Raw genomic sequence first — 18,519 nt, forward strand, 5'->3', positions numbered from 1 at the left:
AGTGTATATAAAGAACTGATGGTTGATGGCTATATCAAGAAGCACCTGGATATAGGAAAAGCCAACCAATGAGTTGCTTTCCCAATGATGCCATGCAACCAATGAGGCGAGTGATTGCTCTAAGCGGCCACATTTCCTCGATTCATCAGGGCATAACTGCTGTCCTGTGCCCTTGCTGTAGAGTATCATCCCCTGAGAAAGATACCAGAGAGTGGATAAAACTCAAGGAAAAGAGTGACAACAAATAAACAAAAAAGTTGAGCTGAACCTTCTAAAAATTTGTACTGCTGTCTTATCTCTTGAAACAGTTGTGAAAAACATGAGACCTTTTAATGGAACTTTTAGGCCCGTGTTATGTATCTCTGCGTACCCGAACTCCTATGACAGTAAGGCCCATTCCAAGTGGAAAAACAAACAGACAATCAAAAACAGATGGACCTGAAAAAAACTGAGCAACCCAGCATTTTTTTTTTCAACGTTTATTTATTTTTGGGACAGAGAGAGACAGAGCCTGAATGGGGGAGGGGCAGAGAGAGAGGGAGACACAGAATCGGAAACAGGCTCCAGGCTCTGAGCCATCAGCCCAGAGTCTGACGCGGGCCTCGAACTCACGGACCGCAAGATCGTGACCTGGCTGAAGTCGGACGCTTAACCGACTGTGCCACCCAGGCGCCCCGCAACCCAGCATTTTTTACTATTTTGTTAGTCATTTTGAATTTTATAGTAAGCATTCATTATTTTTAAGTTCATTTATTTTTGAGAGAGACAGAGACAGAATGAGTGGGGTCGGGGCAGAGAGAGAAGAGAGAGAAAATCCCATGCAGGCTCTACACCACCAGCACAGAGACCGATGCAGGGCTGGAACTCACAACTGTGAGATCATGACCTGAGCCAAAACCAAGAACCAGTGGCCTAACTGACTGAGCCACCCAGGCACCCCTATAATAAGCATTTGTTTAAAAGAGCCCAAACACCCACACTAATCCTCAATAGATGAATTCCCAATCATATCGTTTTCTGTTGCTTTTCCCACTATACTAAGAAGTTGAAGACAATTGTGATTCAGAAGCTACAAGTAAAAAATATTTGAAACTAAACTTTCACCAGGAAAGACCTTTATATATACCGAGCGCAAAAATGTTTCTGTTTTAACAAAGCATATTTTTAGGAAACAAATAGTAGTCATTTTAAAACATTTTCTGATGCCTTAAGTTTTTAGAATTTTTTTTTTTTGCCACTATAATTGAAGATTATTAACTCAAGGTTATTGGGTAACTATTGTTCTAAATTCTCAAAAATAATGTTTGTGCTCTATCCAAATGTTAAACTATCCTAATATGACATGGCGTGAATTCACATGCCTCAGAAAAAAATATTATATATGTAATTATATGTATAATCTGTTACTTAGATATTGGCAAGGAAGAACAAGTGTTGGAAGAAAAAGAAATAAATTTTAATGTAAGATGCCTGAAGAGTTTCAAATTTAATTTCTATGTCAAAGGACACTAAAATATTTATTCTTGGAATATAATAAACAAGAATTCTACATGGAAGCTTAAATGTTTCAAAAGCCATAAAGGATAATACAAAATACAAAATAAAAAAGTGTTTTTGGCCAATGCAATTTTAGGAACCAGTGATGGAATTACAAGTGTTTATAATTGGTATAATGTGTTATTTCACCATTTACTATTTTTCTGTAATAAAAAGGGAGATGACAAAGCATGGTTTCCAAAGAATGAATTTATTGCATTCATAGAAGCACTCAATTACAAAATGTTTGCTAAATCCAAGTACATGGAGAGCTAAAGTCAGCTTTTAGTTGTTCATACTCAGTATCCATAATAATCTTTGAGATCAATTGCAATTGTGATTCCTAAGCAAGAAGGGTTTGCTGGGAAACGCAGTTTAGATGAGAAGTCTAGAAATCAATATGCTAGCATTAAATCAGGTCTTGTCTCTTTCCTGAGATTTTGTTTTCTTTTTTCCTAAACTTGTGGTTTTCCCCTTCGCTTATGATCTCACTGCATTCGCACTTTGTGTTTTTTTTTGTTTTTTTTTTTTTTTAGAAAACAATATTATTGTTCGAAGAAACACTGGTATGCACATGGAGCCCTCCTGATTCAGTTATGCAAGCTTTAGAATGTCAGCCTGCTCTCAGCTCTAAAATTGTATTTGCCTCGCTGTGTTATTTCTCTTTCGCAAGGGCCCTCGTGCCTTGGGATCCAGCCCCAAGATGGAAGTTTTGAAAGAGCTAATCATGAATCATAATGGTTGGAGGAGTTCGGAATAAATGGATGAGAACCTATAACAGCACCTTAGTGTTACCATAGAAAAGAAGTGGTCTTTGGGTGTTTGGTTTGATGTCTGATTCCTCCATTGACTGGTGACAAAACAGTCAGTAGAGCTAGAGTGTAGAAAAAGAAAACGGAAGTTTTGCCCATAAAATCTTGACTGCTTCAGGGAAGAAAGTGCATTTCCTTTAGTATTCATGGGAAGGAACTCTGGCTTGCTCTAAGACTGGTTGTTATTTTACAGTTCATTAATCACTGAGGGTAAAGGGCTCTGGAGGAGCGGAGGGAAGCTGGGGTCAGCCAGCCAGCAGACAGCCCACGGTAATGACAGTGTTGTGGAGGTCTCCGGCTGAGGGCAGCCAGCCCAGGCACAGGGACTGTTATGATTAGTCACCGTAACCGGTTTGGCTCCGTGTGCCCTCTGCTTTCAAAGAAAGCAACGCTTAAACTTTCAAGTCCCCTGATGTAAGCATCCAATGCAAATCAATTTCTCAAAGTTACAACAGCTGAGAGGTATTGAAGAGATAACGGGTGTATCAAAAGGTACAATAATGTTCCTTTTCCTTAAAACAGTTGCCAGTTGGTCTGCAAAAACGTTGCAGATTTGACAGAATAATTATCACTTGGTCAATATTAAACATGCAGTTATTGTACCACAGGTATATTCTTTTAGTTTCCCAATTTTTTCTTCTTTCTCTTATTCCTCCCTGAACTCAATCTGCAGTAAACATTATATAAACTTGATTTGCAGAGCTCTTATGGTCAGAAATCCTGGCCAAAATATTGGGGCTGTAACTTGATCAATATAAGAGTTGAGTATTATTTACAAAAACAATTAAAAAAATCTAACACTTTCTTTGTAAAAGCCTTAAAAGAAACACATTTCTTCTTTCAGGTAAAAATTCTTTATAAATACCAGGAAAGTGCCCAGAATTGAATGCTTTTCAAATAATATCAGACATTTTCTGATATATGACGGTTTTATTTAAAGGCTTTGGTGATAGTTATAAATTTTGCCATCAATAATTTCTATTGTTTTGTGTCCTTATATAAAGAGCATTATATTAATAGAAAACTCAGTATTACACATATTTGAGATTTTAGTTGAGAATGCATCATCTTTCATTTAGCACCGAATAGGAAGCTTGCTTTTGCATTTCACGATTAGGAGTTTTGCTGAAGAAAATAGATTATTCAAAGTGAATTGTTAAGACAATGTGATCTTTTAAATTTTTTTTAAACATTAAGTTTAAGGGAGGAGAGGGAAAGAGAGAATTCGATGTAGGCTCCACGCTCAGCATGGAGTCCAATGTGAGGCTCGATCTCACAATCCTGGGATCATGACCTGCTTCAAAATCAAGAGTCAGACACTCAACTGACTGAGCCATCCAGATGTTTCACCAAGAAAATGTTTTAAAAGAACTAAAATATACTGAATATTGTGTTTGGAAACATAAAATGTAGAAGTATGCATTTACTTATGAATAATTGAATTCCTAACTATAAACCCTTTATAATGTATTTTAAATACCTATAATGGACACTGTTAACCTTTTGCAGTCATTCATTATGTTTGAAGGAGATAATTTTTTGACACATGGTAACATAGCATCCCTCTTTGGATTAATTTTTTCCTCATTGAGCATTCAATAAGTCTATGGAGAGACACATTTAAAACTTATTTTGATGCTTATCTTCCTTGAGGGAAATTGTTTAACTATGACAGTGACAGGATATATTATCTGGTCTTTGCTTCATTTTTTTAGACATTCTTTTATTCCTACCATTTTAGAATAATGCTCCATTAGTCAGCTTGGCATAGATTGATAACAAAGAGCCTCCAAATCTCAAAGGCTTACAACAATAAATAATTTTTAAAATCACATGACATGTTGCCTTCACTTCGGCTGTGACTCTATTTCACATCTTCAATCCAGGACAAAGTTGGAACAACAGACCTTAACATCTTAGTACATGAAGCTCATTTGACAGAAAAAAAACAAAGGAAATGAGAAATGGCAGAGCCTCATGAAGGATCTTAATATTTTGCTCAAAAATGCCATGTGTCAGTTTCACTTACATTGGCCAAAACAAATAAGATGGCCTGATGTGGGGTAGAGAGCATCTTTTTTTTTTTAATTGAAGTGCAATTGACATATATTATTAGTTGCAGGCGTACAACATAGTGATTTGACAATTATGTACAGCACAAAATGCTCACCATGATAAGTAGAGTTACCATCTGCCACCATACAAGGTTATTACAATATTATTGACTATATTCCTTTTGCTGTCATTTTCATCCCTGTGACTTACTTATTTTATTGGTCTTTGCTTTCTTTTTAATTTTTTTTTTTACATTTTTATTTATTTTTGAGAGAGAGAGAGAGACAGAGCACAAGTAGGGGAGGGGAAGAGAGAGAATGAGACACAGAATCCGAAGCAGGCTCCAGGTTCTGAGCTGTCAGCACAGAGCTCGACGCGGGGCTCTAACTCATGAATCATGAGATCATGGCCTGAGCTGAAGTTGGACACTTAACCGACTGAGCCACTCAGGCGCCCCTTGGTCTTTGCTTTCTAGTTCTCCTATAATACTATATGGATCCTAGAGGACTCCCTCTTAGGCAGCCTCAAGCCTTCAATCAGATCTTCTACCTGCCAGAACTCTGATCAACCACAAAGGCACATGTATCTGATAGAAGGGAATTTGCGAACTTTAAAGTTTGAAACTTCATAGATACAATGAGGGGCTTAATAAACCAAGAGACATGCAGATTTACTTAGGAGATGAAGATTACATAGACCAAAAAGTGGCACCTAGACCAACCTGCAGCAAAGCTGGTCAGCAGAATCAAGCTGCTTCCAGATGTACATCAACTCATTTAGTAGAATTCTTATTCTTGGTTGGAAGAGTTTTGTTTGTTTGTTTGTTTTTGTCTGAGCTACCCTTTGCTTCTCCCGTCTCCCTGACAACTATTCAAATTGTTTGCTGATGTCTGGGTTAATTCTTATATAACAGACCATAACAAACATTAGTGTCTTCCAAGTTTTGCCTAGAGTAATAGAAAAATCCAGCAGATAAATTATGGGTAAGGGAGACGTTGCATTTGTAAAAGGTTTCACCACAGGAATTCTTTAAATATTGTACTTCTCTAATGCAATTGAAATAATTCAATTAACTTTAAAAAAGACTTTCAGAAAGATATCCATATTTAGTTTTAGTTAATGCTTGTCATGTAGCTATTAGCACAGTGGTAATGTTTTGAAATTACACGAAAACTGAGGAAGCTTTCCAAGTCCTCTCAATGTTTATAATTTGTCAGGTTTAGAAATTTTGTGGAATTAGTCAAAAATATTTGTGGAGTATTTATCATATAAAAGGAATTGGCAGATTGAAAACATATATATGCATATACATATACACTAACATTAACATTTGGTTTCTTGTAAAATATACATATATTTACTTTCATTTCATTTTTGAAAATAATTATGAAAAATCATTGAAAATCCACAGGACTTTGGATTGTACGTGTGAAAACTTTTTCAAGAATAGTACAGTAGAGGTTTTAGGTATCTTAAAGAAGAATAAATTAATGTTGATTTTTGGCAAAAAATTTAGAGTAGATGATTAAATGTTTTTCCTACCAGCTAAGATTTTGTTTGGTTGCAAGTAACAGAAATTGGACTACCGCTACTTAACCTAACAACATTTTATTTTATTCATTTTTTGCAAAAAGACGTCTCAGTCTAGACATTTATGCTAACTCAATGACGCTGAGTGATCTGGGTCCTTCTGTTTCTCATCCCTCATTTGTAGCTTTCTTCCTCATATTCCTCAGATTGCTGTTCTACTTCCAGGCATCACGACTGCAGAAGGTGTTTGCCCACCATGTGGATTCCTTTTCATCCAGAAAACAAAAGCAGAAATTATCTTCTTGCATCTCAAGAGCCAAGACAATATGACATAACTATCTTCCAGATACACGTTACTGCTTCTCACCTAGTGCTCACAAATTGACCATCATTACATCTCTGCTTTGCTTTGACCAAACTTTAGTCTGGCTTCTGTCTTCTCCACAGGGCCCTGAACATCAGTTCGACCCCTAAACAAGCACTAAAATGCTGAACACACTCCCCCTATCAGCTTAGGCGGCAAAGTAGCTGACCACTGCAAGACAGGTACTCTGTCAAACTGCACCAAATAGGCAATCTCCCTCCTTTTGCCAACTTCTTCCTTACTGCTTACCCCTCCCTCTATAAGAAAAGCTTTTCTCTTTTTGATTTTGAAATGCTTCTAGATTTCTGAGATCAGGGAGCTTTTTCTAATGGAATAGTCTTTCTTCTAAATAAAGTCTCTTCTTATCTAAGCCTGGGTTTGTTTTTATGACACTTGGCTTTCTGGTTTGGGTGAGTAGAGAGAAAGAAAGGTAGTGATATTGGGTATTAGATTGACCATGTAAAGTATCTCCTGAAGTTTGTAAGTACTTAGCAGTGTTAAAGCAGAAGCTGGCCTGTTTGCCAGCATTGTTATATAAGGAAATCATTCATACATTGAAAAGAGGCTTGACCCAGATGATCTGAGCGTTCCTCTCCAACTCTAGCAGAGTACAATTCTAAGCATGATTCACATAAACCCCAAAATCAGCTTTCAGGCAGAGATCATATCTAATTCTAATCAATTGAGAAAATATTTAGGAACAATACAATTTAAATTGGATTTTAATCATGTGTATAATTTTAATAGTTGAGACAAGAGCGGTGCATATTTAGTCAGGAATATATTCAGGATTTATAGTTCATTGCCATGAAGCTGTCTGGATCCTGTATTTAACCACCAATGATTTTCCAAGCGCCTAGCTTTTATGAGGATAATAACTACATTCAGGGTTCCCATACAGGCCAATATTTGACCCCCAAATATACTTTTTTCGGTTTAAAATATTGCGCTTATTCCCATTTTAGTTTAGTCTAGTCTTGGAGAGAAGATAAAACAAGTATGCAGTTTTCTCTCCTTCAAGGAAGCAATGTGATAAAACTATATCTTGAGCTCATTGAAAGTAATCTAAGTCATCTAAAAGTGTCAAATATCTAATAAAATTTGGAACTAGGATAAGAAAAAAAATCCTTCACTAATTCTCTGGAAAAATAATCCTGTTTTATGTATGCTGAAAGGTGTTAATGCAACTTTCAGGCAGAAGATATATATGGTTCTGTGTCTTAGCAGAAATGAATGCAATATTTATGAAAAAAATAGAGATTGTTAAAAAATACATTGGGAAAACTTGAAAAATATTATTTTTCTCAACACTTACCTCACTTAACTTCATAAGCACTTTTCAGTCACGTTAGCTTATTTGATTGCTTTCTGATTGGTTAAAAAATATCACAATTTTATCATATACTTGAGAGTCTATATTGACATGTCATTTTAATAAAAGGGACAGAAAATCGCTTTGGTAGTTTTCACTTAAGATTTTAACCCTATTGTAATATTTTTCTACTTGCTTTTAAATAGACTTTCATATTTTCTGGCTTCCAAAAGCAAATATTTTTGGGCATATACTCTACGAAACATTTCTGCTTGGTTCTAGGAATGAAATACTTGTGTCCAACTTGTATTTATGAAAATTGTTAGTAGAAAATTTATGTTGTTGAGTCATGTAGTAGAATATATTTTTCTTCAGAAACATGAAGCTCCTTTTATTGATTTATGTTTTGAAAGGTTAAAAAAATACAGCAAGGTACAGTAAGTAATATAACATAAACCAGTATGCCCACTACACAAAATTGGCCAATATGGACATGTTCTGCTTTCTGTATAAATATGAATCTGATTTCTATCCACTTATTCATCTTTTGTATACTTTAATATATTTTTTCTTTGAGTATCTCACACAATTTTTGTTAAACTTACTCCTAATAGGTACTAAAGGTAAATAGAAATTTCTTTGCTACTGTGAATGTTCATGTCTAGTATAGCACTTACTAATTTGTCATTGCTTATTTATAAGAATTCTAATGATTTTGGTATGTTGATATTATATCCAGCAAACTTACTAAACTCAGATTGTCTAAGATTGTCTAAGGTTGTCTTAGATGTTCTATATAAATGACTCTTCTGTAACTCCTTTTTAAATTTGTATGCTTCATATTTATTTTTCTTGAATTAAATATTGGCCAGGACATCCCATGCAAAGTTCAATAATTGAATGATGATAAAACACTTGTTTTATTTCTGACATTAGTAGGAATGACTCTTACATTTTACTTGTAGGGATAATATTCCTAAAGATTTTTCATAGTACTTTATTAGGTAAAGATGTGCCCTTCTACTCCTAAATTGCTTTTTAAATAAATGGGTACTGAATTTTCTAAATGATTTTTTTTGCACCTATTTTTCTCCATCATATGATCTATCAGTTTAACAGAGCCATATTTTATATTGAACTGCTATTTTTTTTTAATGTACCAACCTTGCATTCCTGGAATAAACATTCATGGTATTTTTGAGTTCTTTTAAATTCCACACTGAGTTGACTTTGGTTTCTATATTTTCTTTTGATTTCTTCATGTATTTTGAAAGGTTAGGTTTAACTATTATACTCTTGCCTAATTCCCATGTATTCTATTTTAGATTCATAAAATGGGTAAGGTATTTTTCCATAATTTTTTGTTTCTAAAATAATTTGGTAGTATAAGGATTACTAATAACTTTAATATCTGGCAAAACTGACAGGTACAATGTTCTGGATCTACTGCCTATTTTAGAGAAAGGTTTTTAGTTTATTATTATTTTTTCCAACCAGTTCAGTTTATTCATGGCTGCTGGTCTAGTCCACTTTTTGACTTATTAAATCAATTTTAGTAACTTATTTTTATACAAAATTGGCTATTTCAGCTATCTGTTCCAATATGTTCACATAAAGTTATTTGTAATATTATCTTGTGATAGAACAATAATCTCTAATGGACTATTACCATTTTGTTTCTTGAAATTGCTAATACTGTTTATTTGTACCCTCTTTTTTTATTACTATTTTATATAAATATATATATATATATATATATATATATATATATATATATTTTTTTTTTTCCGTAATCAATGTTGTTACTGGAACCCATGCCTAAGCCTGTCGTGCGTGTAATTTTGTAGCTGTAGTAATTATTTCAGGAATGGACACCTGCCCTAATATGTGACCGTGGCAAAGGGGGAGAGGTTTTCGGGACCCCTTGGAAAACATGGGCTTTCCCTCAAGAGATAGATACAAAAAGGGGTGACTTGTTTCTCCTGAGCATTTTTGGGCAGATTTGTGGTTCCAAACTGCTCTAATCCTATTCATATCATCCCAATCAGAAAAGGCACTGAAACAGGATGAAATAGTCAAACAAATATCAGGGAGATTTAGATGCAGCTACTAAATTAAACCAACAATCCTATCTCTGAGCTTTCAGATAAGTGAGGCAAAAAAATTTCTTACTGTTTATGGCACTTGGAAAAAGTTTTGTTTATTTAAATCCTAACTCTTGGACCTCTATTATTTCTTTTCTGTTATGTCCTTTAGCTTTCCTCTATTTTTTTTTCCCTTAGCAATCTTTGTTACAGTTTCCACATAGTTGCTTCTATACCATAATGTACATTCAGAAGTTGGTCAGTAAATGTTTTCCATGGGAAAGAAGAAAGCCACCATTTTTCTTCCTCCCTAACTCCATATTTGTAAGTTCTCCATCAAAATTTTCCGTCAATGTCCCTCAAGGCCACTGGCTGTTCTCCTTGCCCAGTGACACCACTATGGGTGGCCAACAGCATCTCTAGTTTGGGTGATCACAGGCGCCCAGAACTAGACTCCTTGACTGGCCACCCTCCTTTATGTTACAAACGGCACAACTAGACAGATTGTCCTAAACTGCAAATCTCTGCTACTTTTCTGCTTATAATCCTTTAAAGGCTGAATTGTCAGGAAATTTGTTGCAAATAAGAGCAACCAGCTGTGGCTAAGACTATCTTACAGGCACATTCTTCTCTGATTGACTGAGTTCAACCCCTCATAGGACCCCAACTTTCCAGGGTTTGGAGGAGGGAATATCTCTATGCCTTCCTTTTGGGAATTCTACCAAAAGGAAGAATGTTCATATAAGGCATTGTCAAATTGACAAATGAAAATCAACAGTGGTCCTCAAATTCTCCAGTCCAAACTGCACAACATGACTTATAAAAGAAATAAATTGAGCTGCCCATGTTTTTGTTTCTTTGGAAATGTTCTTCTGGCTCTCATTCACCTTCCAGTTCTCAGCTTAGAATTTGCTTCCTTTCACTGGAAGCTTTCCTAAAACCCTCATGTCCAGGTTGGGAGTTCTTGTATATTCTCATAGAACAAGTTGTACCTACACCATCTTTATTATTTTGGACATAATTCTACATCTCCTTCACTGGACTTCACACTCTCCTTTATTTCTTCCTTGCACATAAAATGATGCATAGCACAACTACACACTCATTAAACATGTATTGAATAAATAAATAATGTATATGTGAGCATTCAGTGGAATTCCTAGAAAATAGTATTCAGTGATGCTTTTTCTTCCTTCTTTTGTTTTTCTCCTTCCTAAGGTTGAAGTTGAGATCTGTTGCCAACATGAACACAAACCCTGATGTACTAAAGGTGAACCTGGGACAGGAATTTTGACAGCCTTTAAAACTGACCACAATAATAATTTAATCCCAGTAATGCCTGTTAGGATTTTACTTTCCATCTAACCAGCAACCCTGGGTGTGAGGTCCAGCGTATACCTAGGATGCTTAATATCTTGCGCGGTGTGGTAGTCTGTATTCTTTGCGATTAGAGTTGCGTCTTCCTGTGCTGGTGGAGACACATGCCGTGTAGATTTCCTTGACTTTACCATCTTGACCCCAACATGCCTTGCATGATGGATTTACAAATGATGGTCATTTTCTATCTTACTTGGTGATAATTGAAGTTTTTCCCTTCTACATAAAATAATTTGGATATTTTTTTTTTAGTCAGAAACTATTATTTTCAAAATAGAAGTTTATTCTGTAACTTTGAGAGGCAGGCTATATGGTGAAAATTACCTCATCTATTTATTCAGTCGATCTTATGTTAATTTGCATGCTGGGGGACCTACTAAGTTTTAGGCACTGGAATAGGCACAAATGGTACTGAGGTAAGTAAGGGTCAATCCCTTTCTTGAGGGAGACAGACACGTAAACCATTCATCCTAAAACAAGCAAACAAAACAATGAGTAAAGTGGAAGTACTGAGGAGAGGTATCCCTGGGTAAAGGCAACAGTAGAAATTCTGTGTTCTTGATAGTCAAAGAGCGATAAGGCATAACAGAGTTTAATTGAAACACTAAGTCTTTCCTTGTTAAGTTCTCTAGTGCAAAAGAGGTCAGCTGTGGAGAATTAGTTAAAACAAATGTCAGCTGTATTCTACCCACGAAAATCAGACAATAATTGTGAAAGCTTTTACTCAGAGGTATCTAGAAAACAGAACATTTAAAATCATAGTAACTGTGGACATAATTTCTAAAATAATTATTATAGATATTACTTATGAGCCATTAGGCATTAAGTAGAGGAGTTAGGGAGAGTTTCCTAAGAATGACTCAAGATCCATGTGTTCCTTACTAAAAAAAATTAAAAAAAAGGCATAAAAACATAAAAGAGTGGCTTGTGTTAATAGATACACAGTACTAACAAGAGAATGACTTATAGGCCAGGAAGCGTTTATTTCCTTTTTAATTTTTTTTTTAATTGAAGTATAATAGGCCCCTTTAATATGTGTTCATGTGTCTGCCGGTCCACACATCCCGCCCTTGCACACACAGCATTCAGTCAAGGTCTCTGGCAATACGCATATCCACAAGCCCACTGCAAACTTCCAACCACCTCTTTGGTGGATGGCGCCTTCAAGGAGGTGAAGCTTTTCAACTACAGAGGGATTGGTCCTCTTTCTGTCTGTTTGCATCATGGAGATTATCACTTTCAGAGAGCATGCTGAGGACTTCTCCGAGCTGGGCTGGGAGGTGCTGGGGGTCTCTGTCTACTGAATTCACCCACCTGTCTTGGATAAACATTTCAGAGAAGGAAGGAGGTTTGGGCCTCCTGAACATGCCTCTGCCAGCAGATATAACCATAAGCTTACCCCAAGATTATGGCATACAGAAGGAAGATGAGGGCATTGCCTACCAGGCCTCTTTATTATCCCCAGCAAGGGTGCCCTTGGCCAGATCACTGTCAATGATTTGCCTGTGGGGTTCCATGGACAAAGTTCTGGGACTGGCCCAGACCTTTCAGTACTCAGGTGACCATAGGGAAATCTGTCCCACTGGATAGAAGCCAGGCAGCACGACAATCAATCACGACGTGGTCAACAGCTAGTAATACTTCTCCAAACACAGCTAGGCTGACAGGTGGAGAGCTTGGGCTCTAGGCCCCCGCCTCTGCCCCTACGTGGATACCGCTGCTGACCCAGGAAAGGCTAGATCTGCCCCTTCAAACCCTGACCCAGAAAGGCTGGGCCAAGGCCTTCTCTTTCTTCTAGCTGGGAGCTGGTGAGTGGTGACCCCCACCCTCAAGCCCACTTAGCTAGGCACAGGCCTAGAGGTGACCAATGAAAAATTAGGACAGACATAATTGCTATCCAGCCAGCTAGAAGTGCAATGAACATGTAGTGTTAGTTTAGTTTTAGGTGTACAATGTAGTGATTCAGCAATTCTATACATATCTTAGTGCCCATCAAGCTAAGAGTACTTTTTTTTAAGTTTATTTATTTATTTTTAAAAAGCGAATGAGAATATAAGTAAGGAAGGAACAGAGAGAGACAGGGAGAGAGAGAATCCCAAGCAGGCTCTGCACTGTCAGCACAGAACCCAATGCAGAGCTCAAATTCACAAACCATGAGATAATGACCTGAGCTGAAATCAAGTTGGTTGCTTAACCCACTGAGCCACCCAGGTGCCCACGGTAAGTGTACTCTTAAACTCCTTTATCTATTTCACCCCTCCCCCTACTCATATTCTCTCTGGCAACCACCAGTTCTCATTATTTAAGAATCTATTTTCTTTTGTCTCTTTCTCTCTCTCTCTCATTTGTTCGTTTTGTTTCTTAAATTACACATGAGTAAAATCGTATAGTATTTGTCTTTCTCTCACTGACTTACTTCACTTAGGATTAATAGTGATATATATGTATGTACATATGTACATGTGTATATACACATATACATACACACACACACACACCTCACATCTTTATCCATTTATCTATGGATGGACACTTGGGCTGCTTCCATATCTTGGCTATTATAAACAATACGGCAATAAACATAGGGGTACATGGATCTTTTCAAATTAGTGTTTTCATTTTATTTGTGTAAATACCCAGCAGTGAGATTATTGGATTACATGGTAATTATATTCTTAATTTTTTGAGTGGCCTCCATCCTGTTTTCCATAGTAACTGTACCAATTTCCATTCCCACCAACAGTGAATGAGGGTTCCTTTATTTCCATACCTTTGCCAACCCTTGTTATTTATTGTCTATTTGATTCTAGTCATTGTGACAGGTGAAAGGTGATACCTCATTGTGGTTTTGATTTACATTTCCTTGGTGATGAATGACCTTGATCATCTTTTCAAGTGTCTGTTGGCTATACGTCTTCTTTGGAAAAATGTCTATTCAGGTCCTCTGCCCATTATTTATTTATTTATTTATTTTATTTTATTTTTTATTTTTTTCAATATATGAAGTTTATTGTCAAATTGGTTTCCATACAACACCCAGTGCTCATCCCAAAAGGTGCCCTCCTCAATACCCATCACCCACCCTCCCACCCCCCATCAACCCTCAGTTTGTTCTCAGTTTTTAAGAGTCTCTTGTGCTTTGGCTCTCTCCCACTCTAACCTCTTTTTTTTTTTTTTCCTTCCCCTCCCCATGGGTTTCTGTTAAGTTTCTCAGGATCCACATAAGAGTGAAACCATATGGTATCTGTCTTTCTCTGTATGGCTTATTTCACTTAGCATAACACTCTCCAGTTCCATCCATGTCGCTACAAAGGGGCATATTTCATTCTTTCTCATTGCCACGTATTACTCCATTGTGTATATAAACCACAATTTTTTTATCCATTCATCAGTTGATGGACATTTAGGCTCTTTCCATAATTTGGCTATTGTTGAGAGTGCTGCTATAAACATTGGGGTACAATTGCCATGAAAAGATGCTCAATGTCGCTCCTCATCTGGGAAATACAAATCAAAACCACACTCAGGTATCACCTCACGCCAGTCAGAGTGGCCAAAATGAACAAATCAGGAGACTATAGATGCTGGAGAGGATGTGGAGAAACGGGAACCCTCTTGCACTGTTGGTGGGAATGCAAATTGGTGCAGCCACTCTGGAAAACAGTGTGGAGGTTCCTCAAAAAATTAAAAATAGACCTACCCTATGACCCAGCAATAGCACTGCTAGGAATTTACCCAAGGGATACAGGAGTTCTGCCCATTTTTTAATTGAATTAATATTATTTTTGGTGTTGAGTTGTATAATTTTTTTATATTTTTTTAATATTAACCCCTTATCAGATATTTCATTTGCAAATACTTTCTTCCATTCAGTAGGCTGCCTTTTTGTTTTGTTGATGGTTTCCTTACATAGAAAACAATTTTTAAATTATGCTAAAATTGTAGAGTCTTTCAGTATATATAGAGTTTAAACATTAAATACTCTATGTTGTCAATATTTTATAACATTTCCATGAATGCCATAGTAAACTGTATTATTTATCTATAATTCCTCCTTTCTTCTCCTCCCTAGCATGATTCATTGTGAGCCTAGTGTACTTCCTGGTGCCATTGTCTTTGGCTTGGCCATGTGACTTCATTTGGTAATGAAATGAAGGTGCATTGAGAATATACCAACCCTGAATTGAAGCCACAAGAAACATTAAATACTTTTGCTCGCTTTTCTTGGAGTCTTCCATCTGAAATAAAAAGCACTTGACCTGAGTACATATTTAGTAGACTAGAATGAGAAAAATGTGGTCCTGAATCTAATCTTCAGTGTGAAATAGAGCTTTCCCAGCCAACCTACAGACCTGTAAGCATGAATTAAATGCTTGTTGCTCTAAGCCATGGAGATTTGGGGATAGTTATACAGCGTATGTCAACAGAAACATGACAAATACATATAGCTATTCCACTGCCTCTCAAATATATCTTTGTATGAGGATGATGAAAAGTATTAAGCTGGTCCTAGATACTGTTTTAGACACATAATTATCTTATTAATAGTATAGCTTAGTGATTAAAATATCAGTTCATTTTTCAGCTTCATCACTTAACTACCTGTGTGTCCTTGGGAAAGTTAACTTAATATTTTAGTGTCTAGTTTCCTTGTTGATAAATAGAAAAATAATAACAGATTTTATCTCACTAGTTCTTTTATGGATTATATGAGATTTAAGGAAAAAAAGAAAAATTGCTGGATACATAATAAGTATTCACCAAATGTGAGCTAGTATTATCTTAATACTCTGTCATAGACCAATGAGGCAAGTTTTATTAAACAGATTATAAAGATTAAAAATTGAAGATTTGTAATAATAACTATTCTTGCATGGTTTTGAACTCAGGTTTATTTTATTATAAAGTCCACACTTACTGCACAGACTTGTGAGTTAGAAATCTTTTTATCCTACAGATTCTACATTTAATAAAATATCTTAAGGCTTTCTTTTTTGTGGCAAGTTGCTTTTGGACAAATGTATCTAATTATATCAAATTAACCTAAAATATGTGGAAAAATCTAAAAAATGAGGAATAATTCCTATGAGAAAATGTAAAAGGAAGAATATTTAATCTGAGGAGAAAAGGAGAAGAGGAAATTTGGGATCTCTTTCTGATTATATAAAGCATTTTAAGAAGTTGTGTTGGTTTTTTAAACATAAAAAGGTAAAGAGTATCATAAACCCCAGTATACCCATAACCCGATTTTAATAATTATTAATATTTTCAAAGTATTTTTAAATATAAATGCTAATCACAAGATGTGAAAAGACAAGTTAATTCTACTTTGCTAGGGATAAAAAAAAAAAAGTGAGTTGTCTATTGCCATATAGCAAATTGACCCAAAGCTTAGTGGCTTAAAAGAACACGATTATTGGGGTGCCTGGGTGGCGCAGTCGGTTAAGCGTCCGACTTCAGCCAGGTCACAATCTCGCGGTCCGGGAGTTCGAGCCCCGCATCGGGCTCTGGGCTGATGGCTCAGAGCCTGGAGCCTGTTTCCAATTCTGTGTCTCCCTCTCTCTCTGCCCCTCCCCCGTTCATGCTCTGTCTCTCTCTGTCCCAAAAATAAATAAACGTTGAAAAAAAATTTAAAAAAAAAGAACACAATTATTATCTTGAAATTTCTCTGTTTCTAGAAGCTGAGCACAACTTCACTGGGTGCCACTCCTAAAGGTCTCTCTTGATGTTTTAATTAGGCTGTCAGTTGTGGTCTTATCTGAAGGCTCAAGTGGGAGAAGATTTACTTCCAAACTCAGTAATATAGTTGTTAGTAAGATTCAGTTCCTCACAGGATTTAGTTGTTTGTTGGCTTGTTGGCAGAAGAATTTCCTCATTGTTGTTGACAGGATTTAGTTCCTTAACATTTGTTGATCAGAGACCTTCTTCATCTCCTCTCCATAGGGCAGCTCACAATGTGGCAAATGGCTCCCCTGGGAACAAATGAGTAAGAGAGCAAGAGAGAACAAGCAACAAAGTAGAGACCATAGTCTTTTCTACAACTTTATCTCATAAATGACATTCTTATTAATTTCAGTATATTCTACTTGTTAGAAGGAAGTCAGTAAGCCTAGCCCATACTCAAGTGACGCAAGGGTGTGAATACCAGGAAGTTGGCTGTTGGCAGCCATCTTGGAGGCTGCCTTCCCCAGGTTAGGTATAACTTTAAAGCAGAAGATGCCTAAAACACCAAGTCTATAAATATAGAAAGTGGAAATTAATAAAAATTCTTCTCTGACTTATACAAATGTGTGTTTAACAGGTGGCAACAGGATTCTGGCCCTGGTTGGGGGATCCACATTCACAAAGCTCTTTATGAGGATATCATTTTTTATCTTAAATCAACTAGGCCAGTGTTTTTCTATTAGGTATCCTTGAAATCCTTGGATGTTGAGAAATGCTTTCTTGATTTTCTGCTTTTAGAAACATGAAGCTAATATGGTTTATAAAATCTATCCTTCTAGGCCATTTAAACAGTCTTAAAAAAAAATGTTAAATCCTTGAATGAGTGAATAAATGAAACTCATTTGCCTATCAGGCATGCTGATATGATAGGTGTTATTTAGGATTCTTAGCTCTGACATTAGTTATCTGAAAAAGGAGGTTCTTCTTGAATGAAAACAAAATATGTTACCTTGTACTTTCTTACAAAATTTCCATGGACTGCAATATCTAGGAATTAACTTTGTATTAATGTTTTTTTTTCCTCTAAAATAAACACTAATATTCTATTTGCATTCCTATAAGTTCTCCTTAAAATTGTATTGATATTTTGGTTACATTTAACTGACTTAAAGATTTTCTAAGAACAGTGAAAGGAAAAATTTTACATCCAGGCTTCAGTTATGTTTTCCCAGTGATTGATGACATTGTGAAGTTAGATTTTTACTTTCCTGTGCAAAATCAATTTTTCAACTAGAGTAACCTGCAACTGTAATGACTTTGGAAAAATCTTTCTGGTTTCATGCTGAGATTCCATTAGCTGCATTTAGAGATAGCTATATACACAGATGCACAGTACCGATGGAATGCTGTTTTTCTGTAGTTGCCCCAAACCATTCAGTGGCATAGAGTTTGAACAAGTGTCCTAAAATGACAGCCTTTGTAGAGCTTTAAGTCTGGAACAAATGTTGTGGTGTCAATTAATGCAGTTGTCTTCAAATCCATAAGCTTATTATTCCAGAATAAATGGTTTACTTGGGTAACTTCCAGAAATAATAAGCTTCCAGTACCCAGTGAATTCTCCCGCTAAAAATGTCCCTAAAATACCTATGGTTGAGAGGAAGCCAATTCTTCATTGTTTTTTTTGGAAAATCAACAATGCCAATGCAAAATACATGTATCACATTTCATAAATTAGAAGGAAGTTAGTGTTAAATTTTATTTGAAATTTACCAAATTTTAGCAGTA

General features: G+C 36.0%; 1 pseudogene; it reads left to right on the forward strand.

Annotated features, from left to right (window-relative positions):
• LOC101089118 overlaps positions 1-12,729 on the forward strand; it is a 31,011-nt pseudogene extending 18,282 nt beyond the window's left edge.
• Positions 12,730-18,519: the final 5,790 nt, after the last annotated feature.

This window comes from Felis catus, chromosome B4 (assembly GCF_018350175.1).
Source record: "Felis catus isolate Fca126 chromosome B4, F.catus_Fca126_mat1.0, whole genome shotgun sequence".
NCBI lineage: Eukaryota > Metazoa > Chordata > Mammalia > Carnivora > Felidae > Felis > Felis catus.